This window comes from Paramisgurnus dabryanus, chromosome 1 (assembly GCF_030506205.2).
Source record: "Paramisgurnus dabryanus chromosome 1, PD_genome_1.1, whole genome shotgun sequence".
Classification (NCBI taxonomy): domain Eukaryota; kingdom Metazoa; phylum Chordata; class Actinopteri; order Cypriniformes; family Cobitidae; genus Paramisgurnus; species Paramisgurnus dabryanus.
The window spans coordinates 17,973,491-17,999,343 of NC_133337.1; the positions used below are offsets into that span (position 1 = coordinate 17,973,491).

The following is a 25,853-nucleotide window of genomic DNA, read 5'->3' on the forward strand; positions in this document are numbered from 1 at the left end:
ATAGTTTTAGTTAGCTAACGCTAGCTTTCCAAGTTGCACACGTTTTGGATGGCAGTTATCAAAATAATTCACTGACTTTCTCATTAGATTACAGACAACACGAGAGGGTGCTTCAAACTTTTTGGACTGCATTGTTCGTTCGCTCCCGGGGTTACATAGACTGAAACGGGGAAGCGTGACGAGTTTGTTTACATGGTGCTGTAAACTCCAACCCAGGAGGACACTATCAGAGGAATCACAGGGATAACATGGTGTGATTTTTTTTGTCAAAACCAGAACTGACTTCCGAATCCACCTGGAACGCATTTACTTTGATGGAGATGTGGGCGGAGGCTAAACCCTCCAAATAGTATATTTAGAGAAATGGAAGTCAGTAAAAATTAAGTTGGACTCGTTTTTTAACTACTGGCTGCTTAACACATGCTTATAAACCCAGGAATAGCACACACACTTCTAACAGACATGCAATGCACACATTAGATACGTGTTAAGTAAATAACTGTACAGTTTTAGAACAACTCATTTCTACATTAAAGAAACTTAATTTCACTCATTGTTCAAAATATAGTTTTATTTATAAATGAACTTCAATGTATATTGTCTCAAGTATGAAAAAATATATATGTACATTTTTAGAACCAAACATATTTACATTAAAAGCCAGTGGGTACTAACACACTTTTTTACACAGGGCCATGTAGTTTTGATTTTTTCCCTTAATAATAAAAACCTTCATTTAAAAAATGCATGTTGTATTCACTTGGGTTTTTTTTTTTGACTAATATTTGAATTTGTTTGATGATCTGAAACATTAAAGTGTGACAAATATGCAATAATAACATGGGAAATCTGAATGGGGGCTAACACCTTTTCACACCACTGTATATACATTTGTTCCAATGTATATTTTCTATCTACTGTACAAATTGTAACAATAAAGCAAAGTAAAAACATTTAAATGAAAAACGTTTGTTTTTGGGATTAAAGTAATTTTTCACCCAAGATATAGATGGTTTGTTTTTTCACTGGAACAGATTTGGAGAAATTAAGCATTACATTGCTTACAATGGGATCCTCTGCAGTGAATGGGTGCCGTGAGAATGAGAGTATTTAACACAAACTATGATTGTGTTTATGGTGTGCAATATAGCGTGTGTTCATGTTTTGTGTGTAAAAAAAGACAATATTTTTCACATACTCTCTAGCGCTGTTTTTACTTTACTAAAAACGAGCTGATGTCTTCCTTGTTCTATAAAGTCCCTCCTTCAGAAATACCTATCGAGTTCTGATTATGTAGTTTGTTTAGTGTGCTGTGATTCAACAGCAGCTTAGTAGAGCCACTTGAGCTTAGCTGGCGACTGACATATTCCAGTGGGCAGAGGTTAGTAAAAAACTCTTCTTTGGATGTCATTCAATCGAGAAGTAGAGGGCTGTAGTCCAAACTGGCCGTTTGCTATAGGCTTTGAAAGGGAAATTCTATTAAAGAAAATATATCGCTTGGTATAGAATTTTGAGCTTTATAATTTTACAGATATTATTTATGCTCTAACAGCAACATTACACACCAACTAAAGTTTAAAAAATGGGATCAGGATAAACGGGACCTCTAAACCTTACAGCTAAATCTGTGGCAGAGAAACAAGAAAAAATGATCCAAGACACAAATGTTGCGATAATCTTCCATAATAGGAGATGTTTCCAGGTAACCATAGTCTTGCAATGCCCCAGAACCACTGTTAGATCTGTGTATTGAGAAAGAGGAGAAAATTACATGTAAAAAAAGAAAGATCAATGAAGTCATGAGATTTATTTGTTCTAATTTTCATCAATGAATTACATGCTTAATTTTTTTTCTGCTCAGGAAACGAATGGTGGTCCTCCTCTTCTTCCTTTAGTGTTTCAATATCACAGACACTGGAAATTAACATAATCATGATTTCAGTCTTGGCAGTCTATCTATCTATCTATCTATCTATCTATCTATCTATCTATCTATCTATCTATCTATCTATCTATCTGACATAAATGACAGTTTGCTTAGGCAACATTAGAGTTTTTGTAATATGATAAAACATTACAATACTGTCACACTCAGAGAGGTTTAAATGATTAAATGAAAATATAATTTATAGTATAAATATAGGTAATTTTAACAAATCGTCTCATTAGTCACTACATAAAATCCTAATCTTTTAAAGATTATTCAGATTATATCATCGAACAAGTTAACGCACCCTTGATTCCTTTGAAGTGTCCTCCTGGGTTGAAGTTTACAGCACCATGTAAACAAACTCGTCACACTTCCTCGTTTCAGTCTATGTAACCCCGGGAGCGAACAAACAATGCAGTCCTGATTAAAAAGTTTGAAGCACCCTCTCGTGTTGTCTGTAATCTAATGAGAAAGTCAGTGAATTATTTTGATAACTGCCATCCAAAACGTGTGCAACTTGGACAGCTAACGTTAGCTAACTAAAACTATTTCACTTACCTGAAAATAAGGTCCAATATCCCTTTTAGTCACTTCGGAAGCGATGAAAGGTTATATATTATCACTCTCTTTCCGTTAATATTATGTACAGCCTAATACACAACATCGCATTCACAACTCTCATGTGATTCACGGCGATACTTCCGGGTTTCCTCCCACCGGAGGCTCAGATGCGTGACGTCAGCGTATTGTACCTACCCTTTCCGTAATAAACGTAAATTTGTTTTAAAACTTGTAATTTTGTTCGCTCATTGTAAATTTGTTTGAACACTTGTAAATTTTTAAAAAAACGTGTAAATTTGTTCACTCATTGTAAATTTGTTAAAAAACATGTACATTTGTTCACTCATTGTAAATATGTTAAAAAACATGTAAATTTGTTCAATCATTGTAAATTTGTTTAGAAAACTTGTACATTTATTCACTCATTGTAAATGTGTTAAAAAAAACTTGTAAATTTGTTAAAAAAAAACTTGTAAATTTGTTAAAAAAATTATAAATTTGTTTAAAAAGTTGTAAATTTGTTTTTAATCTTGTAAATAAGTAATTTACCATTGTAATTTATTTTTGCACCCCAAGGCCACCGTACAGATCGCAAATCGGACGCGTTGTGTGCGCTAATCCAGGCTGAGCAACGCAAAACTGTAAACAAAGTGTTACTGTAACAATGTTTGAGCCTGTATGAGACGAAGATACAAATTTTGAGGAACAACCAGTTGTTTGGAAATGGACGTTTCTGGGTCGTAAGTTTGTCGTGTTTTTTCAGTATGGACCTGCAAAACGTAACTGTAACGTCGATAGTAGAACTTCAGCCTGAATGCTAGCATATAGCATTAACTAGCATATAGCGCTAACTCAACAGTCACAACTTTGTTTTTAGCATTGTAACAACATTGTACTTAACTTAATGTGTAAATAAATGTTGGGTGCGTACATCTTGACTGTAGCGTCACAGTTGGTGTTATGTTGAGATTGGTCTGTTTTTCAGCGGTCTTTTGCATGAACAAGGTTCATATAAGAAGTAGGAAACAATCGTGTTTCGAGGCTCACGATATATCATTACCATGTACAGAACTCTTATTATTCATCTATGCCTGTGTAAATACAGTTTTACATTCTACGGCACCTTTAAATAAATAAATATTTAAACATGAGGGCATTATTATACTACACAACTTAATAATAAATGGCTTTTGACAAAACAGGGTTGCTTGGAACAACAGCCCCAATGTAGAAAATTGACCTTATTCATTATAATCAGAAAAAGTCCATATCATTTGTCAGAAGTGTAAAAACTGACATGTATGTGCATAAATGTTATTTTTACTTTTCCTGCCGCAAACGCGATTTTTACTGAATAAAAACAGCTTTCACATATACCAGTTGTATATACAGCATCAATATAAGGCTGAACCGTAACAAGCTACATTAACAAATACAAAGAGGGCTATTAATCGCCCACAACTCTGCTCTCTGGAGCGCTGTGGGATGCAGACACCGCCCCTGGTTAACCAAACTTTCCAGCGGCCACACTGGCTGAACCGCAGGGACAAGAGGACCGCAGCCACAGCGGTGAGCCCATACCGCCGTCCAGCACCAGAAGACCATCGGCGTCCTGAGATGGTCACATATTATTCAGAGAAAGTAGATAGTTTTAAAAAAAAATTGTGAACTGCATGGTTAGAAAAAAATGAAAATTCATTTAAAATGAAAATAAAATATTTGAAATGAATGAACTGATTTATTAAAAGATATCTGATATCACTTGCACGTTACTCGATAGAGCAAACAAGCTTGTTTGTATCAACTGTTGCCTCAGTTGTCTATCTGGACCGGTTGCACGTATTTTTGCAGTGACTGTTTCTCTTTGACTCTGTGATTTCACGGCACTGGCACGTGTCCTCACTGCACACAGTCACCGCGTATGACACTTTTACACTGTCAATGGCCAAAAAGAACAAGACACAGTACAACACTAAGCTTTCCTTATGAGGGAGGAGAGAGTGAGGAAAAACACAGAGCGTCGACTTTTTAATTGAAAACTAAGTGCACTTCTCTTAGGTGGACGAGCGTTCTGAGGACTATGCAGACATTTATTTGACATGTCACGTCATACGGTCCGGTGCCAAGTTCTGCAGAAGTCTCTGTTTGAACTCGCTGCCATTTCCACACTGCGCTCATTCATTTGTGAAATAATTGCTACGACCTTCAAGGGTTTTCTTTGGCCCACCTGGAAATATGGATTTTTACTCTCGATCTTGCTTCTAATTAACAAGCCTATAAGGGCTTTGCGAGCTTATTTTTCACAGGACATACTTATATTAATAGACTTCTGTCGTAATGGCTCCATGTGAGGTTTGGTCATGTGTCCTGTGCATTTATTTATTTGCCTTGAGTTTATATGTTTTAACTGTCACACACTGGTTCTCCCCTGGATATTTTGGCCTCTTTCAACCCCCTGAAAACTACATGAAAACGTTATCCGTGAGTCTATTTATGGCATTGAAAAAATAACTGCACAAAAGGCTATTTACAGTACGTATTCACAGTATTTGGTTATAGAGTTTGTTTAGACTCTATGCTTCTAGGCAAAGTGCAGAGTACACTTATGTGTTACTGTGGCAGACAGATGCATGTGTTCAGCTTACCGGCTCTGTTTATTTACCCCTCAGCTGTTTTAAATGGACAGTATTCAGTACAGAGGTACTGTACGGGAATGAAGCCTACAGAAGAAATTGAAAATATAAAATATGAATCATATTGCCCAACAAAATCAAAGATACATTTAAATCTGTGATAAAATAGTAAAGCCTTTCTCAAAAACATTAAGAATTTATGAAATGAGCAATTATTCCATCATTATGTATATGAGAAATATATTTGACCGTCTGTTTATGAAATCAGTTTTTCTTTTATATTTTTCTGGACTCTGGTTTTAATGGTTAAATTAAATTTCAGTATTTATAAAGCATATCTTATCAACTGAAAATATTAAACAAATACAATTTAACAACAGTTTATTGAAAGTTTTATTTAAAATGACATATAGGCCGAGGTATTTTGGCTGTCACTACAACAATGCTACTGACAAATGTTTAGTTATCATAAGAATACTCATCTTTTTTTACTTTTAAGGCATCTGTATTAGCAATAAATTAAGAGTTTGGTTCCAAAACGCAATAAATCCATGTTGACTAATTTCAGTACAACAAAAATTTCTATACCAAAAACTGACGAGATGAAAACCCCTATTTTCTGTTACAAACTTTCACATAGCATCTTTAGGTTATAAAAACATTAAAAATTCAAATCAATAATTTGATTTTTAAAGATTTTTTATAAAAACTGTTGATTTTTTCGGCAAAATGCAATAAATCTATTGAATAAATATATAAATGTGCATTCATCTTTGCCATGTTATATTCATTTAGTTGACCAGTGGTATACACTGATTAAAAAAAATAAAGATTAATGGAAATAATTAAAACACTTATTTGTCATATTAAGAACACTGTAATTGCTGCTGTCATCCTTGGGATGTCGTCACTGAACTTTTTTGACAGCGATCAGCTGTAAAATGTTTTGGTCCTGTTCGATTTTTGTTGACTTTGCATAAAATAATGGAAAGTTTTTCTTAAGATCTCCTGGGGTCATTGGCCCTCATTTATCAAAAGTGCGTACACCAAATTTCCAGCGTACACCTGGCGTACACCCAAAACCACGGTGACTTTGAGATTTATCAATATGGACGTTGGCGTACGGCACGCTCAAATCCTACGCCAGCTCATGAGGTGGTGTACGCACATTTTGAGTTAGTGCAGAAATGCGCAAACACTTCTTAACACCACAACGCACTGACAAACTAAAATATATGATATATTATGACCCACTGTTATAAACTTCAGTGTTTATTTTTATGCAACATGAACTTCAATGTTGTGTGACTTTACCAAAGCATTTGATTTGTATGCATATGTGACCAGTCACGGAAAGTAGGGACACAAGTCGGATCTGGGCATTTTGAGTTATTCACAGATTCTGAAAGTGCAGTTTCTAAGCTTTCCAACGATGTGTGACACATGGAAATCTGATAAGATTTGGAGAAGTTGTGGCCATTTGAATATAGGAACTCAGAAATACTCAAACCGAGAAAATCAAGACGAAAGGGACTCTTCTTTTCAGCTGGGGGAGACAATAGGGCTCATTTACATCTCATTTAGCTAAGCCATGCCCCCTGTAAAACCCTTTTTGAGATGTTCTAGCATCATATGTAGTATTTTATGACCAAATGACAACCCGCAAAAATAAACATGACTCATTTACCTTTGTGGGGATCACAAGTCGAATCCAGTCTGTTTCAGATTATCCAAGTACCATATTTGTCCACAAATGCGTATAATCCGTGAAATATAGATTGTTTACATCAGATTTCGCATGAATGTCTGGTAATACAATATAATATATAATCTGAAGACTATTTAAATCGTAACATGTAAGGGTATATGAGCTTACACTCCGTTAAACACATGAACCCGCCTTCAAAGTTTGTATTTAAAATAGGGAAGTAGTATAATAGATCATCCAAACAGCGCCGTCGAAAACGTGACATCCTTTAGGGAGGTTACCAATGGCTCGCTCGTTCCTCCATCAGCCAATGACTTCATGGAAAATATTGATAGACAAAACATGTAGCCAATTATATGAAGAATACAACTATATCTGTGTAACTTCTGTGTGTTTGGACTCATGCTGCGCTGCAAGAACTGACATACAGATGACGTCAAAGTACCGCGAGAGCGAGTCGAAATTAAACTACTCCGTAAGATTTCTTGAAGAGCTCTCGCGGTACTTTGACGTCATCCGACTGCGGCGCCGCATAAAGTCAGTGACGCGGCTGACGTACGATGCGGCTGACTGTTATTTGTTCCGCCCCAGCTTCTTTTATTTTTCTTTTGTTTTGTGCGCCCGAGCTTTACAGTCTGGGGAGACGCAGGCTATAAGTTTGAAAAAAAAAAAAAAACTTAGCAAACATGTCTGAGGAACAGGGCAGCGCGTCACTACAGTCACGTGACTTCACGCTCGAGCCGGAAGAGAAGACAATGCTGAATAAAGTCGTAATTCTGCTATTTTTGGACCAAACTGTATTTTCGATGCATCAACACAATCTTACTGACCCACTGATGTCACATGGACTACTTTGATGATGTTTTTATTAACTTTCTGGACATGGAAACCATACATAGATTTTCAATGAAGGGGAAAGCTCTCGGACTAAATCTAACGATAAAACATCTTAAACTGTGTTCCGAAGATGAACGGAGGTCTTCCGAGTTTAGAACGACATAAGGGTGAGTCATTAATTACATTATTTTCATTTTTGGGCGAACTATCCTTATTTAGTAGTCACGCTGTTCCCTTTGGGGGCGGAGGCGAAAACACAAGCTTATACAGTATGTAAATCTACACACAGACAATGACGCCCCCCGCTGCACGCTAGAATCTCCGGAAAAACAAGCCTATTTTAACCGCAAAATGTACGCTTTTAAATATACAAAAACTGATATCTCAAACATGGAGAGGCTTCTTCGTGATCTCAACTAACAGATTCTGCAATAAAACGAAAATCACAAATTTCGAAAAAAAAACTTTGTTTCTCATTTTCTCGAAACTTGTGCTGCCGACTTGAGTCCCTGGTTTCCGTGACGGGTCACATATGTATTCCTTAAGTTGCGAGCCGTTTCAGGGCAGAGCACGTGAGCGGATCGGAGCGTTGAGCGGTGCGGTAATACCATCAGAGCGCCTTTTTCCGAAAATTCCGTTCGCTCAGGACCGCTCGTTTAATCCAGAACGCCCTTTGATAATTTGTTCGAGAATCTGTAGAAACGTCTAGCAATAAGTTATGGAATTCAAGCCTTATACATAAATGTAAAGTAAAATTCAAAGTTAAGATTGGACAGGAAGAAAACATTGAAAGGGACTGCGGAGAGACTGTAAAAGTTTAGCAATCCTGGAATCTGAAGCGGCACATTGCAAGAAAGCACAAGGATCTGCTACGAAAACATGGTAATAATGCATCAAAAGGTAAGCTAGTTACATACCATTCGATGATAAATAAATAGCTACACATTAATAAGAAAGGTAAAATGCTTGTGTTGAATGGAGCCATAAATCCGATCATATGATATAACATGCGGACAAAATCATGGCAACAAACTATCTTTTATGCTACATTATGGACACTTCCTTTTCTTATTTAGTCTAAAGTATGGCCATAAATATAAAATTCGTTCCCAATATTCAACAGTTTGTTCCTTGGAATTAATTATTATAATATTTTGTAATTACTATTAAAAGTATTATTACTTCAAATTATGAATTAGCCTAGTAAAACATGAGGATGTCGTGGCAACAAATTGTTAATTTGAATTATATCCGGAGCTCCGTAACAAACTGGATCTTAGCTAACAAACACAACTGTATGTAAATACACACTACAAAAGTTACTACATCATTTTAAAATATTATTTTAAAAAAACTTAACCGAACCATTAAGCAGACATATAATTTAGAAGTAGGCAACAGTAAATAATAATGATAATAATAATAATAATAAATAATTATTCTTCTAAATATCATTTAAGCGTCATTAATAATAAAAATAATAATACAAATATTACAAAATGTCATGCAATTATTAATGTCTTTAATCCCGCTCTTTAAACTCCCAAATAAAATAATTTTGTTTCTTTCCACTTCCCCGGTTTGTCTTCTTTGCCGTCTTCCATGTGTCAATGTCGTAAAATGAGGGCGTGGGGGAGGCGGAGACTTGAATTTATATGGGCGTGTTATTCTAATGACGATCGTTTTCAGCCGCGGCATTTATGAAGGGCAGATATTGCGTACACCTGAATATCATCGGTACGCACAGTTTCATAAATCAGGCGGTGAGAGGAGTGTAAGCATAATCTTACGCCAACATATACGCCCGTTTCTACGCAAGAATGATAAATGAGGGCCAATGTGTTTGCAATGCATGACAAGAAACACACGTGCCTTTCTTTACTTCCAACATTACACAAAAGGAAAATGTCTGTGCCTTTGTGTCATTTTGTTTGCCGATTAATGAGTTATTATGGGTTTTAAAAATGACTGAATCCATAATTTGCCAAATTCTGTGACATTCTGTCTTGTACATAAAATTCCATTTTTATGCTTGGATTCCGTGATCCCATCAGCGGAAGTCATAGGGCCTTATTAATGTTTTCATAAACCTCTAATCAGAAAACTGTCAGATCTATATACATGTGTTTTCTGTTTTAGATGAGGGGTAATATACGTGCGTTAGTGGTGTGACAAAATACGACACAAGTTTTGGGAGGCAACATACTTTATAGGAATACTGTGAATTTAAATGCACAAACCAGAATCAATAAAACCTAAAAAAAATTGAGAAGAGATGGCTTTTATTATTATTTTTTTCTTTTATTGTGTATTTATGAAACACTGTTACGGATGTGACCATTTCTCTGTTATGGACTGACAATCCTAAAATCTGTGCTTAACTAACTGTAAAACCATAAAAAATAGACATTGCAAGGGTAATTATGCCACCAAATATTAACATCTGTGATATGAGATTATGGTTAAAAACATTTGGCTAAACTTAATTTTTCATGGTAAGGTTGACATTGTGTGGGATTGCTCAAATGCAAATGATCTTACTGTTCTTAAAATAGGCATTTTTTTTTTTACAAAAGTAAAACTCCTTGAATTTGAAGTAAATGGGTTTTATGACATTCACCTGTGACCTCTGACCCCAGGGTGACTTACTGTATGTATAAGAACTGCAATGAACACCAAAGCTTGATCAAAGGATTAGCAGATACTAAAGATTATGCACTGCCCCCAGAATTCCCATAAAGCCAAGCTCAGTAACAGCACACCGCTGTCTGGGAGCAAGAGGAATGGCTTAGGATTGCCAATAGACTTGAATAAAAAAACGTCTGAATTGGAGGTCATATAATGTGAGCTTTGTCCATTAAACCATGGCCTCATAAATACTTTCACGTCCACACGTTGTGAAAGAACTCAATGGAGTCTAGACAAAGGTAATCAGTGGAGTCGCTGAGCTGCCCTGATGAAATCTCCATAGTCAACGAATCTGCAGCGCTCCTCATGAAGAAAAGCCATTCTGTACAATTGAGATTGAGCCCACGTTTCTGACGCACAGGACCATCACAGGATCATCACCTCCATACGGTCTTCACGAAAGAGACAACCTACACTCACCTAAAGGATATAGTAACACCTGTTCAATTTCTCATTAACGCAATTATCTAATCAACCAATCACATGGCAGTTGCTTCAATGCATTTAGGGGTGTGGTCCTGGTCAAGACAATCTCCTGAACTCCAAGCTGAATGTCAGTTACTGGGATTTTCACGCACAACCATTTCTAGGGTTTACAAAGAATGGTGTGAAAAGGGAAAAACATCCAGTATGCAGCAGTCCTGTGGCTAAAAATTACTTGTTGATGCTAGAGGTCAAAGGAGAATGGTCCGACTGATTTAAGCTGATAGAAGAGCAACTTTGACTGAAATAACCACTTGTTACAACCGAGGTATGCAGCAAAGCATTTGTGAAGCCACAACACGCACAACATTGAGGCAGATGGGCTACATAAAACAGCAGAAGACCTCACCGGGTACCACTCATCTCCACTACAAATAGGAAAAAGAGGCTTCAATTTGCACGAGCTCACCACAATTGGACAGTTGAAGACTGGAAAAATGTTGCCTGGTCTGATGTGTCTCGATTTCTGTTGAGACATTCAGATGGTAGAGTCAGAATTTGGGATAAACAGAATGAGAACATGGATCCATCATGCCTTGTTACCACTGTGCAGGCTGGTGGTGGTGTTATGGTGTGGGGGGATGTTTTCTCGGCACACTTTAGGCCCCTTAGTGCCAATTGGTCATCGTTTAAATGCCACGGTCTACCTGAGCATTGTTTCTGACCATGTCCGTCCCTTTATGACCACCATGTACCCATCCTCTGATGGCTACTTCCAGCACGATAATGCACCATGTCACAAAGCTCAAATCATTTCAAATTGGTTTCTTGAACATCACAATGAGTTCACTCTACTAAAATGGCCCCCACAGTCACCAGATCTCAACCCAATAGAGCATCTTTGGGATGTGGTGAAACGGGAGCTTTGTGCCCTGGATGTGCATCCCACAAATCTCCATCAACTGCAAGATGCTATCCTATCAATATCAGCCAACATTTCTAAAGAATGTTTTCAGCACCTTGTTGAATCAATGCCACGTAGAATTAAGGCAGTTCTGAAGGGGAAAGGGGGTCAAACACAGTATTAGTATGGTGTTCCTAATAATCCTTTAGGTGAGTGTATATGACATGTATTAAGAAGATACAAATTTAGATGACTGTAATGTCTTGATTATGGCTCTGAGACAGAAATGAAAGCTGGTGTGTGATGTAAGAAGCCCTTCTCTTTTGGACTTCAGTACTTTTGAGTCATCTCGTGTTTCTCACCAAAGTCAAAGATTTAAATATGCACCTATGCATTTACAATTCACTGTATGTCAACAACTGTCTTGTTTGTTTTTCTTTTATTTCACTAATGGAATAACGTAAATACCTAAATGAAACAAAGCAATTTTCTTATTAACAATTTCTATGAAAGAGCAACAGTTGTCAACTCCCGTGATGTCATACAGTAGTGTAGTGCTAATGAATCGAGCATTAGGTTGTGTGTCGAGGTCTCATCAGGTGTATGTATGATGTCAGAGCAGGTGTGGGACTCTTGTATGGTTTGTGTTGGGGGCACATGTGGTAAGATACGGCTCATTTCCATCAGTCCTGCACATTCAGAGAGAGAGAGAGAGCTACAGAGAGTCTTTGAGTCGAGCAGGGCATCTGAGGGTGATGCAGTAAAGTAAACACAATGAAGAGTGTAAACATTTTTCGGCTGTAATTGCTGGTCTACCACTCAGACCTCACACAAGCGCACACACACAGACACAGGTACAGACGTTCTGTGTGTGGTTTATGTGGCATATGAATCATAATCCATTAGCAGATAAACACACACCTGTTGCCAGGTGCTGAGTGGGCAATACAGGAGTCTGTGTACCTGTTTACCTGTGTGTTTTGAGAAGTGGGGGATGTACATATAGTTTTTGGACAAAATTGCCTCACAGAAATCTGACAGAACCTACTTTTGTGGACTTTCAGAACATCTCAGTTCATCAGAGAACCGATTAAAATGTTTTTATTCCTAAAACTGCAAAGGTTTTATTGGTGTTTGTGGTCATTATAATAAGCTTTGCATAAAAACAATAAAAGTCTATGTTATGTTTTTATGTAATGCTGCAAATGTCTGTTTAACTGTCAGTGCAGATGAGTGTTGGGTCAAACAGAAACTAAATTCCTGCTGTGTAAAAACCCTGAAACTCTCCCTTTCGAACCCTTTCACTGCTCAACACCACAAAAGAAACAAGAACGCTCTAGAATCGACATTTTTCTGGGACCTGGAGAACTGCAGGGGTTTTACTGGACGGTTGATTGTGTCTGCAGAGGTGCAGGTTTCTTTTGAAAGTGTAATAGAGAGGAAATTCTTTAACTGTATTCAATCAAACACTCTGGCCAATCCAATTATGTAGTTACGGAGACATCTCAGGTGCGACTTTCGGCCCTGGTCTAAGCTGGAGAAAATAAACCAACTCTTGCTTTGTGGTTTCCATGTGCGAGCAACTTTACGTGACAATCTTTACGTGAGCTTTACGTTTACGCTCTGATTAAGGAGGAGCTGAGAAGATCAGAGCTAAACTCTATAATAATAAACAACCTGCGGAAAATCAGACGGTGACTTTGATGGACCAAAGCCAAATGTTTGAATGTGTGTCCTGCTCATGAAGTTAACCCTCTGGGGTCTTGGCTAATTTTGCATCCTTGAGCAGTTTTAACCTGCACTGACATTTGTGCTTAAATCAGTTGCTTAAAAAATAATAAAGTCTTATAACACTGTGTTCAGCACAAACTGGGCTACCATATTATGTGAGCAACATGTATGTACATGTTTGTATTTTTGAGAGAAAAATGTTTATGCATGGTTTTTGAAAAGCAAAATGTTTAAGTCACTGATAAAAGTCCACAAAACCCAAACTAAACATGTTTTAACAAGACTTTTCTAAACAGGATCTAATTGTCATGATTCACAGAGAACTCAAACAAGGTTTATTAAACCGAAAAACAAAGGCCCAAGTGGGAAAAAACAGCACAGGAACAGATGACACTACAGACAAGACTAGACTAACTTGACTAAGACAATTACAAAGACTAACAGACTTGACTAGAAACTTTGTCTAAGCAGATTGATTTGCCACAAACAGCAATGGTACAAAACATACAAAACGATCCAGCACAGGACAGAACACACTGGGGCCTTAAATAAGAAAACTAAACAAGACAACGAGGGAAAGACAGGTGAGGGGAGTTAACCAATAATTAATTATTAACGAGGAGACAAGGGGGCGGGTATATAAACGAGACACAGCAGCACACTACCAAAACAAAAGGCCATATGCTGCCACACAAAACATGAGTACCGCCACGATCCTGCCACATGACCATGAACTACTATGAATAACTATGAAAGACTGGAAGGACCATGACACTAGTAGTCTAGAGTTTTTATTTCAAATGTTATGACAATCATTCTCCCTACTCATTCACATAAAACGTTCACACAATATATTTATTTAGAATTTCTAAGCTCCTGAATAATCTGTGATTGACACCCGAGGAAAAATGACCTGCATAATGAGCCGCATAATGAGCCCTTTGCAATCACGTCAATTATAAGAATAGCATTATTGTACTGTGCATTGTACTGTTTGACAGAAGCACAAAGAAATCACTCACGTCTGGAGAAAACTTTCAGTGAGGAGAAACACATACGCAAGTAAATAAGATGTCATATAATTTAGATGTCATGTTTGCTGCACTCGGGGTAAAACAACATGGATTTACAGCACTGAATGCAGAGACTGGATCAGGGATTGGGTGTCTCTCTGCATTTAGACATCAAACTACGCTTTTTCACTTCAAAATGCGCGAAAATGATTTGACCATTGATGGTTTAGAGTTTAACTTTTGCGCACTAGGCAACTCGTCTATAGGTGTAACCGCATTGTGCAGCAACCTGTTGGGAAAAGAAGACTTCGACCAATCATAGCGCTAGTTTTAAACTTTTCAAAGCTACAAGCGGAGACCTAAAGAGCCGTCAAAATGAAAATAACGAAATTGGTTTTCATCCCTCTCGTGTCCATCTTCGTACTGTGAGTGGTTTTACAAGGGAGGGCGGTTCTAAACACGGTGAAAGAAGGTAAAAAGCTTGAAACCAGGGGTTTTGCTCCAGTGTTAATCTTTTGTGCCCAAGTGTCCTTTGTTGTGCCTCAAGTTTAAGTTTTATGCCCAGTTTAAGTTTTTACTTTATTTGACAGTATATTCATTTACATTGCCATAAGCCAATATAATTTTCAATTATGTTTAAGTTCTGTTTAGGAGACAAATTTTGGGGGGATTTTCATTTACTTTGTGCCAAATGTGTTTGTAGTGTTTTAAAGCACAGAAAACTGTGAAATATATTGCCTTTTTATTTAAAGAGTTCTTCAGAGTCTTCTTGTATGTTAAATAAAAAGCTATGGTGGCGAGTGGGAACTATATGCATAGTAATAAGTTGTGATTATGAGTATGTGAAGTCAATCAATACTGATCAGCAAATGTGCCTGACTCAAGTGTGCCGCACAAGACTGAAAAGTGAAGCCAAAACGTTTCCATCGCCCCCCAGTGACTGGTCCCAGTATAGGTCATAAACCCCGCCTCCCCATGTTATTCAATAGGACTTGAGACCAACTTAAAAAATTAATTACACTTCAATTATCTTTTTTCCGAAGCCGGTTTCGGTCATTTACTGTAGTTTTTGTCACACTGATGTAAATTCAAATGTTTGTTTTTACAATAAGTTTGTGTTTGGTTAGTTATTTAATGATATAAAAACGGTGGTGTCACATCATGATTGACAGCTGTGATATCGTGTGATATGCGCATTCTGCGAGAGCGAGTGCGGGGTCTTGATTTGGCGGCTTTACTTCCTGCTCACTACTGCACATGACTGGTCCCGAAATCGCTACTGTGCAGACTCAAGACCCAAGATGTCTGCGCCGTATCGGGACACTGGCGGCTTTACTTTTCACCAATGGAAGGGAGCGAACAGGCGTCGTCCATCTTTTTTTACAGTCTATGGCCTGACTTCATGCTGTGCTGTGCCGCTGCAATAAGTTGCCACTTAAAAAAAAATCCAGGGTTGGCCGGTCTGTATCTGTATGTCCAAAATCTTTGCGCAGTGATTAAAAAATAAAGAGGTTGCGGCGCCTGCGCCAGGGTCAACCCCGAGGGCTAACCTTTCCGATCTCTCTGACGAAGCCAATACGGAAGTGACTTAAACTGCAATTTAATCGACTGGCCGCTAGAGGCAGGCTCCAAAAGGGAGTCAATTCCCATATACCCCCATGTTAAAATGGCCAACTTTACAGTAGAAAATAATGTTTACAGCTTGGTACAAAAATAGTTTTTGGACTGAAAATCTAAGTTTGCCCTTCATGACATCTGTGAGGGGGTGAATTTTTTTGTAACTCCTCCGTTTAAATTATATTAAGCTTGAACGTTCCGCATAATAAAGGGCGTGGCCACTTGAGTGAGGCGTGGCAGCCACTGAGGTCACTAGAATCGAGCTAGGTGGGCGTGGTTTCAGCAACCAGACACCTCAGCTTCACCCACGTCCCGCCTCTTTACCCATTTTCGGATATCCCGGAGTGATGGGCGATGACGCGCAGCCAAGATGGCGACAGCAGGCAACGCCTACTTTAAGATTCAAAAACGATCTTCAGAAACCAATGGCTGACGTCACGGACACTACGTCCATCTTTTTTTACAGTCTATGGTCAACCCCAGGGAGTTAAGAGTGATGGTCCAGACTAAAGCCGTGACCTCTGAACTTTTCCTGAGCCCAAGCTGAATTTTCTGATGCTTTAAGGAAAACAAGCCTAATACTGTAGGCATATTAAAATGAAGGCACTTTAATGAAGAGTTTTTCAAGGTTGTCCATGTGCAGTCAGGTAGATCTGCGTCACAGATGAGTTCATGTGCGAGATCAGACCTGGGCGACTTTCCAGAAGCAACTCAGGACCTTGGCTATAAGATTGAGTTGCTGCTCGCAAAGTTTTTCCAGATATCAGGAATTATGTTCAGTCCTACTGCAAAAACAAGCAGATTGGTCCAGATCTGACAGATCCTCTCAGGGATTGAAATGACACTAGAATTACATAAATGTAATTTTCTGTAAAAGTTTGCATGAGCTCAGAATTGTCCATTTACTTTTGTAACACATGTTCCTGCTGTTATTGAGCTTTATTTATTTGTTAATGTTGTACAGAAACATCTTTGTCTTTGTTATCTTTCACCAACGTGTAATATCTTTGCTCCGCATTTTAAAAACGACTTATAAATGGTTTGTCTTAAACTGTTTCATGAGGGGAGTAAATGCCCCACAATGCACTGCAAACTATGTTCTGACTCATATTTGAGTGACAATATGATTTTTCTTCACCCGAATCCCCATTCCAGTATTACGTTACTGAATATTTGAAATTATGCAGGAATTATGCTAGATGGAAAACATTTTGCTGCCCTTTTTACACTTTTTGTATATTTGGCATCTACATAATAAGTTTAGATGAGCTTGTCAGATAGCCTTTGTGGATGTGTGCAGATCTTTTATGTTTTGAGGAGTATTATCTGATTTGGGTCTACGCACTTAAAGATGTTTGCTACTGATGTTTGGCACCACAATCTTCTGTCAATTGTCATCTTTGAAACAAAGGGAGGTAAATGGATTTTTGATCATATTTACAAATGGCACAGCAGGCAAACTCTGCAATGTTGTTTTGAATCAGAGGAAGCTGAACTGCTGGGAAACGTCTCGACTTCCTCACGACGCCTGTGTTCTACAAAGTCATGACTCCTGTATTCAGAAAATGTAAGTAACTCTTAAGCACACAAACATATTGGATGAAGCTGGAGAGGTTTTGTGAGTTGGAGAGCGGCTGTAATGATGTCTGGATGAGCTGGTTGGCAGGCGGCTTTGAGTAAACAGCTCTGTCTGGACGGGGTGAGACTGAGCAGTGTTGCCCTCACTCAGCACTCGTTTGGTTAATTACAGCACTGCGCCTCTGCCAGCAGGACAAACAGAATCGGCCTGTGCTCGGCAGAAAAGACTTCACACGCTGAACATGTATCAGGGATCTACATGTGCTGCAGTATGTGAGGTAGCGCACATGTGATTTATCAGAATTATGTAGGGTACATTACTAGGGTGTAGTGTGTTTGTACGGGAAATGTTTTTAAGGTCAGGTGCATCACTCTGGTTTTCATTTGATATCTCACCATGACTTGAGATCATGTCAGGATAAAAGGAGGTTCAGGAAACATCTCGTGAGTCTGAAACGTTAAGTCAACAACAAAACTTTACATTAAAGGTTAGAAAGAGGTGTGTGCAATCTTTGTACTGATCTCATCTGGCTTATGCCGAGTTCAGACTGCACGATTTTCAAAGTAGACAGGTCACAGATCTTTTCACACTGTATGACTATCTGGGGTAGCGTTCAGGCGCTGCTGTGTTCACACTGCACGATGGATCGGTGACAGGGGGTTTCACATGGCATGACTTTCCAATAGGAAGAATTGCCGACAACTGTGTCCTGGTCCGCAAACTACGTCTCACAACCAAACACACACGAGAACCGTGCGAGACTGGAGTTCTCACATGAGACTGGGATTATTATTAAAAATGGCTTGCCATACAAAAAGAAGAAAGGAAGATTATGAAGGAGGAAATGTTTGGGGATACTCCTCCCCAAACTTCCAGCTGCCCCGTATGTTGCTCTCTCATTGGCTGTAGGTCATCCCCAATGTTACTTTCAGTCAGGACGCATTTTACACGGCATGATTTTGAATCGCTGACAGGTCCAGTTATCAACCATGCCAGATATTGACAAGATTGCGTCTTTAATAGTTGTCACTGTTTGATTGTCACTCGCTGCATTTGTAATTCCGGGCATTTGTCAGCGATTTTTCAAAACCTGTCGGTGAAAATCAGGGCTAAAATCAGGCAGTCTGAACTCTGCATTAGTATCCCGTCTCTGTTATCTTTGATTGGCAAAGATTCTTTCATTTCCTCCTAAAGTCTGCGTTCACACACCAGCAGGAATAATAAATCTTTCAAAGGGTGAACCCTCAAAACCTATCTAACATTCATTTATGAAAGTTTTATTCTCAAATAAATGCTGTTGGTCCAAAAACATCAGTGGAATCAAATTATTTTACTTCTCCAAAACTCAATGTTCTCACTCCAGTGGAGATCAACTCTGCCAGGTGTTCAGAAACTTCTGCAGATCATAACAACCTTCAATTCTTTATGTCTGGAACGAGTGCTTTCTTGCTATTGTTGCCAATATTATTTTCTCAATTATCTGCCCTGTATGTGCATTCACACTGGGCTCAGTTCTGAGATAGAGAGTGCCGGCTTAATTATGATGAATGCTGGGAAATGTTTGGCCTGATGACTCTCAGTACATCAGCATACACAGGTTGATGTTGGACACGTTGCTTTCAACGATTTACATCCATATCTGGAGTCAGCAGTGGTTACTGTTTCAATAATGTTGACTCAAGCGTGAGATAAATACACAAGCTTCATGACTTCATTATCTCTGCATAGAGAAACATACAATTTACAAGGTGTGAGAAAAGCCCCATCATTGTCTCGGAGGGAAAAACTGCTTTAAGGAATTGAGATAATGTCTGAGGACTTTAGATCAATTTCTCTGGTTTACAGTAGATCACTGCTGGAAAACAGTAATTTTTAGGCGTGGGAACAAAATACAGTTCTGGCACACGAGTCTAAAGCAACATTATTTAAAAACCTCATGTTGAGAGCTAAAAAGACATTTCATTTTTATGAGATAAGCAACTGTATATGGCTGTGAATGTCACTGCACAACCTTTAGGTGCTTTTTTGTAGCTTATTTTGAGTTGCTATTGCTCATAATTTGGTTCAGGGGTTTGTACTTAAATATTAAACATTAGCACATAACTCATCCTGCATCATTTGTTCTTAAAAAAAGATTTCTCAAAAGATTTGACTTGTCGAGCAAAGATATACGCTTACTTTTCAAAACAATTGGACTAAAACAATATTTTCATTGGCGGATGATAAAACACAAATGATTTATCTATAGAGCACTCAAAACATTATTTAAACTAAGAAGCCTAAGAATCCTTCATCCAAAGAACAATTTTGATCTTTAAATATAACAGCTTTTTCTAAAAAAAGAGCTAAAAAACAATGTTTTAAAGGTGAAGTAAAGGTAATGTAAAGTTAATCTGTGGCTAAAAAGCATTAATGATCACAAAAGGTGTTGGACCAATGCTTGAAAAAACCCCAGAATCAATTCTATACAGTGTGAAACTGTAGTGTACTACACATCAGATGGTTACAGAAAAGTGCATTCAAAAGTGTATAAATTTACTGAAAGTGACATACTGTACAGTAGTGGCCAGATGTCTTGCACCTCAGTTGCAACCATTAGGCTATGACTTCCCAGACATGGTTTAAATTAAGCCAGGACTAGGCCTTTTTTTACAAACATTCCTTACAATGAACATTACCGGTGTGTATCTCTAGACAAAACAGTAGCAGTGATATACTTTTAGATATGTCAGTGCAAGCTGTTTTCACTTAAGACAGCTCAAATATGCATTTTATAGGCCTGTCTGGGAAACCTCCCCATAGTTGCAGAAGGATAGTTTTCAACAGTGTTGGGAAAGTTCACTTTCTACATGAACTACTTCAGTTCACAGTTCACAAATTTTAAAATGAACTAGTTCAGTTCATAGTTCATATTTCAAAATTTTGAACTAGTGCCCATGTCGAAAAACTTAATAGAAGTCTAGAAACAAAGTATTAAATTATGTATAGCCATGTCACTCATCTCATTACACTAGTTAACTGGATACAACTTATTGTATAGTTTAATAAAATAATGTATTGCTATTTTGATTATACAAGTTAATTACGACCTAACTATAGTGATTGTTTAACTAACTGCTGACCAGCTTAGGGAATCTCTATGGTTATTTTATAAGACATATTGCTGAATCAGTGTGTTGTTTTTCTTGTTAATTGAGTCTTTTTGGGTAGTCTATCTTATGCATAGAATTAGTCAAGGAGGTTGAGTCTTATAACTTCCTTCAAAGTTTGATCAGTTGTGCATAATGACATGTGCACCAAATGCATAAGGGTGTCAGACTCATTGATTTGCATAATTTAAAGTTCAGGTTTTAAAGTGTGGGTCAACATGTGGCACAGCTTTAAAACTGAAACTTAAAATCATATCAGAGGTACAAAATGTCATTGAAATACACCAGTGGCTTTGCGGTCATCAGGATAAACATGTTACCCCTCGAACCCTCCCTCCCAACAGAGACTCCCCACAAAACAAATTCCAATTTAACCCCCTGTACATATATAGTATATATTCTCATTATTTTTTAACACATCTAAAGTTATTCGCTGGCACAGAGTTAGACCCTTTTGACCCCACACAGAAACAGCAACGCGTGCGGCATGACATAAGGAACTACATCCTCAGTTTTTTCGCTCTTCTTTATTCTTTTTTATGTATTATAGAAGTATCGGATCGGGACTCGGTATCGGCAGATACTCAAAATCAAATGACTCGGACTCGAGGGCAAAAAAACCTTATCGGGACATCCCTAATTAGCAGCCTATGTTCATCGTTAACGATTTAGGACAAATATGATGTTAAACTATGTGATTGGTGCGGTAGGGATTTGGATTTCAGCAGCGACCAGTCAGTGTTGTTTTGATGAAGCATGCAGCCTAGTGGCGGTGTTGCCAGATTGGGTGTTTTTTCCGCTACACAGTAAGGCCTGTTTACAGTGTGTTTTAGCCGGGTTTTCCCCTTGAAGACTCTATACAAATCTGGCACCCTATTGAACGACGTTAAACTGAGAGGGCGTGCCATTCACAAGCCCCAGAATGAACGAGTTTACCTTGCGTTCATCAGGCAGTAATATAGTACGTTCAGTTCACGTTCGCCCAGGCACAACACTGGTTTTCAAGTGATTTTTCCTTACTGACAAAACCTTTGTTTCAGTCTCAATCTTCAGATACAAAACCAGATTGTAATTCCCCCTTTATTTAATGCATTTCTAAATGATATTCTCTGTATTTTAGTATTACTACATCTATGGATTCCTAAATCTATAGAAATACTGTCTGCCAGTTATTTAAAATGTTTATGTGTGAAAAAAGCTGTTCATGAGTAAAGGGCTTGACTCACACTAGAGGATGTACTTTTTAAACCAGCTTACTTACAGTCATTTCAGTCATAGCAACAAGCGCTGAGTTTAATCACATCTTGTCTTTTTTGGGAGGTGCGTGTGCACTCATATAAGACTGACGCTGTTGGGACCACCTGACACACCATCCTCGTCCTATCTACCCCTCTTGGATCACCTGTGACTGTCTCAGATGCAAGCTGTTTGCTGCGCTGTGCACATCCAATCCAAGTTACGTGAGAGCGACTCGAGTGATTGTTCTTTGAAGGGCGCTTTTTAGGCTTTCGAATGGCTCTCAAGAAACTCCCACTTTAAAGGCCACTCAGTCTGCATGTATCACTCAAATAAATTAATGTATTCATCGTCAGACTGCGCGCACCGAACCTTGATGTGCGTACAGTGACGGTTCGGGACGAATACATGTACCATTTCACCTCTACAGTACAGTATGTAGATCTGTAAGAGATCAATGTCATGCTTCATTCTGCTTCATTCTGTCTATCTGCTGAGGATCTTGACTTGCTCATTTGCTCTCAGTATTGTCTTAGATAAGATCTGGAGATGATAGATAAAACAGACATAAGCTGGATACTCAGTAGCTTTACAGCTTTTATCTGTCCACAGAGTTTAGTGTTGACACAAGTCTACCCACAACACTGACCTGCTTAAATTATGAAATATTGAAATGAAAAACTTGTTTTAAAATCTTTAACCATCATTTCATTTTATGAAAAACATTAATATTTGAGGCACTAACAAATTAAAACTAGTGCTTTACATGTGTATGTGAATGTTTTTAACTATGCATTATAACTATGTATTCTTTTTCTTACTTAAATTTTTAATGCAAATTTGGATTCTCAATGTTTCTGCAAGGTAAAGGATTAACACAAAATGTTAGATTTACAGTAAACTCAATAGAGGTATTACAGTAAATGTCCATTTTACTGTACCAGAGGTACTTGGACAAATAGATGTTTTCTTCTCGTTGACATAAACTGTATGGTAGCCATCATTATAGTTAAGAGTTATGAGAGCGGTTTCAACTATTTCATTTGTGCAGAATTGGTAGTTAAAGAATCCTCTCCTAATGCAAAAAAATAATAGACTTGAGAAATTACATTTTAAATGTATTTGTTTGCTTTGCAGACAAATCAGCGCAGTAAAAATCCCAAAGTGGCGAGGGAGAGGTTGACTGAAGTCGTATTTTACTGCACTTTTTTTCTGCCCGCTTTACGATGTGGTTTTCTCAGGACTCTGTTTCCTCCCCACAGCCGCTCAAACGGAGGCAAAAATAATGAGTACAACTTCATGTCGAGTGGGTAACACGGAGAAAAAAAAGCCAACGCAATTAGGTGAATTAAGTCGGGCTGCTTTCTGTTTAAGCTGAGTCTGATTTCCTCCATTAAAGCGAGCAGGGGAAGCACTTTATAGAGCAGAACCGTCCCACCGAATATCCCTGGCGTCAAAATAGCTGCCCTGTCGCCTAGCGCACAACTGTATTTTAAACAACTTGATTAAGTTGAAATAACCGCCCCACCCGAGTGCCAATGAGTTATTCCTGCAAAGTACAGACGGCTTTACACCCCGCTGCTAAAGAAAACTTTAAATGCCATATTTATGTTGGTATTTGCAAGAGATTTTATATTATACATTAGTAATTCTCATTAAAACTGTTGACAACTGACACAAGACAGCCTGAATAAATAATTACTGAAGTCTACTAAGACGAGCGTCACTTTTAATATTGTTAAAGTATCTAAAGTATTCATTTTCAGCCAGTAACCCTTCCCACATTTCACATTGTGTGGCTTCTTAAGGAGAAGTTATTGCTTATGGTCACTACCTAGAGAATGTTAAAATAGTTAAATTTCCTGTAAATGACATTGATGGAAAAACCCAAATCAGATTTATAGACGTTTCAGCAGGAACAACATAAAGTCTATTGTGCAATAAACTTAACTTCCAATAGACTTCCACGTAGAATCAATAAGGACAGAACCAGTCATTTATTTCTGATAACAAGGGAAATGAATGAGTTACAGGTCCTTGAATTCATGCCAGGCTGCCAAACCTCTCTGCACAGTTATGATCCATGCTCGTTGTCTCCCCTTGTCTTTAGCAAACCAAAACTTTTATTTTCAATGAGGTATTTGTTTCAGAGATCAGTTTAGCCACAAGCCCGACTGATCAAGAAACACAGACTGGAAGTTCACTTTGGTTCATGCACAAACCGCGACAATGCTCGTGCATCCGATGAAACCGTATATAGAGCAGAATTTTTTAGGCCTTGTTCACACTGCAGATAAATTCGGTTGTCGCTTCACCTTTTAATGCTTAATCCTGTTCTGAATACACACACTTCAGCCATTTATGGGAGTGACAACTGCATTCCACTACCGAATTAACTCCCGCAAAATGCAGGTAGTGACAACCGCATTTACAGAATCTCTGCATAGTGTGTAGAGAACCGAACTGAACAACTAGTTGTTAATTAAGTATTTAAACATGCATCATTGACATGATGTTTCTCTCTTCTGAAAAAAAATAAATGCATGGGGGAAAAGTCTTCTGTATGTGCGGTGCAGAAAATGACAGAGGTAAGTGTTTACTTATGTGTGTTGCCAGATCTTGCACATAAAAAACAGTAAACAGGAAAAATTCCAAGATAAACCAAAACAGATCCAACCTTTACCTCAAAGACCAAAATATTGGGACCGCCACTTTCTCACTTTAATAACACCAAAAACTTTATAGCTTTATGTGCCAAGGCCAAAATAGGTTAGGCACCACAATGGTATGTAAGCCCAAAAAAGATCTGGACATGGCAACACTACAAGACAGCCTCACAAATGCACACAACACTATGATGGACGGATGCTTATTACAATTGCAGAACATAAGGCTTTATTATTATTTTAGTCAAAGCAGTGAATGGTAACCACGTGAGACAGCAGTACGTTGCTGTGATTTTGTACAGACATGGAACAAAGATTTAGGGGATTCACTTCTGCATTAAAATGCCGTTGTCACACTCAAAACTTTGGGACCATAAAGACTTTTGGGCAGGCAACATTCTAGCAACCACCTTGCAATGGCCCTAGCAGCCACTCAGAACTTGAGTCAACTAATTTACAGCCATTCTATATAGTAGGTGAAAATCAGTATGATATACGGGTAGTATGTCTGAATTTCTCAAAATCTATTCATTTTGCACCTGCACATGCTGTACAGAATATACTGTTTTACACTTTATCTAATTCAGTATTTATTGTCACAGTACTGTATGTGATATGGGATGCAGCAGTTTTACTTACAATTTTAGAAAATGAGTAAGAATGAAAGGTTAAAAGTCAGAGGTGAAGGTTATGAAATGGATGGTTACTGTATGTCACAAATCTAGATGGTGAAATAACATCTAACCACTCAACTTAATGAAAAAATCATCTGAGGTACTGTAACATAACATCACTGTTAACAATACACACACACAGAAGCAGTAATACAATACTGGTGACCTCACAGGCTTTTAATGCTTGGTAAGACCTCCGCTACTAGAACATAAGACTCCATACACATCCAGAAATTCACTTTGAGCAGATTTAGTTAAACAAACAGAGTTTTACTTCTTAAGTAAATGTAAGTGGTGCTCGCTCATGCAAAACTAACTGCCATGATGCCGGTGGGTTTGCCAGGACATTGCTTTGGTCTTCTGAGTGGGTTGTACTGTTGCTAGTGTTTCTCAAGCTCAATTTGTAGAGCATTGTCTTAGCAATGCAAAGGTCACGGGTATAGTAGGTATGGGTACCAAAACCCGGTATTAAACAGTCCCCGGGGCTAAATTATGAAAGATCGA

The 25,853-nt window shown here is 38.1% G+C and overlaps 1 long non-coding RNA gene across 1 annotated transcript; it reads right to left on the reverse strand.

Annotated features, from left to right (window-relative positions):
- Positions 1-860: 860 nt before the first annotated feature.
- LOC135758760 (uncharacterized) lies at positions 861-2,750 on the reverse strand. Its single transcript, XR_010536574.2, has 5 exons — positions 2,489-2,750; positions 2,235-2,392; positions 1,838-1,914; positions 1,618-1,742; positions 861-1,460 (listed from the first exon to the last, which is right to left on the reverse strand). It is a non-coding gene; the product is annotated as an uncharacterized lncRNA (long non-coding RNA).
- Between the last annotated feature and the right edge of the window lie 23,103 nt (positions 2,751-25,853).